This window comes from Cricetulus griseus, chromosome 6, assembly GCF_003668045.3.
Source record: "Cricetulus griseus strain 17A/GY chromosome 6, alternate assembly CriGri-PICRH-1.0, whole genome shotgun sequence".
Taxonomy (NCBI): domain Eukaryota; kingdom Metazoa; phylum Chordata; class Mammalia; order Rodentia; family Cricetidae; genus Cricetulus; species Cricetulus griseus.
The window spans coordinates 49,970,656-49,972,890 of record NC_048599.1 but is presented as its reverse complement, the minus strand read 5'-3'; the positions used below and the strand labels follow the sequence as shown (position 1 = coordinate 49,972,890).

At 42.9% G+C, this 2,235-nt stretch overlaps 1 pseudogene; it reads left to right on the top strand.

Moving 5' to 3' along the window:
* The first annotated feature begins 273 nt into the window (after positions 1-273).
* On the top strand, positions 274-673 carry LOC100771174 (annotated as a pseudogene).
* The last annotated feature ends 1,562 nt before the right edge of the window (positions 674-2,235 follow it).

The following is a 2,235-nucleotide window of genomic DNA, read 5'->3' as shown; positions in this document are numbered from 1 at the left end:
TAATTTGTTATTTTCATTATAAAATGTCATCACATTTCAGTAATATTGTCTTGGTTATATTATTTTGGTCGTGATGTTTGGTTCTAACATCATATGGCTTATATTAGTGTTACAACAGTATTTGTATTAATAAAAATGAATTATTGGCTAAAAGGACTCTGAATTGCTCACAAAGCAAAATTCAGCTCCTGACTATTTGAGAGAATCCAAAGTGATTCTGAGGTGTTAAAAATCAAGGTCGGGCTCTTTCCACCATCTTTGAGCGCCGTCACCATGGTGCACAGTTTTCTGTGTGTACTGGCCAGTGCTCTGAAGAGCATCAACAATGCTGAGAAGAGATGCAAACGCCAGGTCCTCATCAGGCCCTGCTCCAAAGTCATCATTCGGTTCCTAACTGTGATGATGAAGCACGGTTACATTGGTGAATTTGAAATCATCGATGACCACAGAGCTGGGAAAATGGTTGTGAACTTCACAGGCAGGTTGAACAAGTGTGGAGTGATCAGCCCTAGATTTGATGTGCAGCTCAAAGACCTAGAAAAGTGGCAGAACAATCTGCTCCTGTCCTGTCAGTTTGTCTTCATTGTACTGACAACCTCAGCTGGCATCATGGATCATGAAGAAACAAGAAGAAAACAAGCAAGGAGGGAAAATCCTGGGATTCTTTTTCTAGAGATGTAAAACATAAAAAGCCTCCATAGACTGTTAAAAAAAAATCAAGGTTGGAGGCGTTGGTGGCGCACGCCTTTAATCCCAGCACTCGGGAGGCAGAAGCAGGCGGATCTCTGAGTTCGAGGCCAGGGTGGTCTCCAGAGCGAGTGCCAGGATAGGCCCCAAAGCTACACAGAAAAACCCTGTCTTGAAAAACCAAAAAAAAAAAATCAAGGTTGGAGGAAGGGGGCTGGAAGGTACGCACCCCAAGACAAGTAAGGATACACATCCGGATTGCAAAGGAAAAGAAGCCCAGGTCCAGAACTCCACCAGAGACTGTAAAGAACACATGCACGGAAGATCAGCAAATACATCACCTGTCCTGCAGTCTTTCCTAGCTTTCTCCCTCATGTCTGCAGCCAGACTCCTCAGGAGGTCTCCCCTAATCAAATCTGTTCTTAATTTTGAAGGAATCCATAGCTATTAGTTTCCAATGGAAACAAAAGCACAGCCTCTCTTGCAGTGCAACACATTTCCTGACTTCCATTCTGAAGACAAGATACCCTAAAGTATACAATTTGTTTACTTCAGCAGTCCCTTCTATACTCCACTGTCTCTCAGCAGCTGTCATTCTCTGTTCATTAGCACTCAGAAAATTCAAAATTAACAGAGCACCATATAAGGTCCAAACAACTTGTTTCCCATCCTTAGGTGGCTAATTTTTTTTATTACTTCACTCTCTATATCCATTTTCTTTTCATTGTTTAGCATCAAGCACCTTTTTAGACATATTATACCTTTGTAGAAGTTTATGTCAGGACCTGCCTTTCTGTGTGTCTGCAGCACTGCTGAATGTGAGAGCCAAGTTAAGGGGCAGTCCGTTCACCTGATGGTTCCATGTTGGCAGCTGGCTCAAGCCTGCAGTCAGAGCCCTAGTGGTGTCTCTGTCCAATGCACACCTCAGTATACCAAGCATCAGGCCACCTGAGAGACTGGAGGACTAGGCAGGCATGTTGAGCTCCTTGTCCAGAACTTTTCTTACAATTCAAAGGCCCTATGTTTTGATATTCAAGCCTCTATGTTGGACATCATATGTAGTCTTGGTTGGACTGCCAGCCCACAAAAAAATAACACAGAGACTTATTATTAAATGTGATTGCACAGCCTTAGCTTAGGCTTGATCCTAACTAGTTCTTAGAACTTAACCCATATTTTTTACATCTACATTCTTCTACCAGGCTCATTACCTCATCTCCATACTGTCCATCCTGCTTCTACTGCTTCTGGCTGGCAACTCCACCTTTCTGCTTCCCAGGGTTCTCTCTCTGCCCAGGAGTCCTGCCTATACTCTCCTGCCTAGCTATTGGCCATTCAGCTTTTTATAACAATCACAGCAATACATCTGCACACAGTGTACAAACATCCAACACGACCACATAAGTATGGTCTTTTGATTTTTGACAGATGTGCCGAAATACACACTGGAGAAAAGACAGGCTCTTGAACAAATGATACTGGGAAAACCAGTTATCTACACAAAGGAAAATGAGACTTAGGTACTTATCCTTCACCCTGCATCAAAGT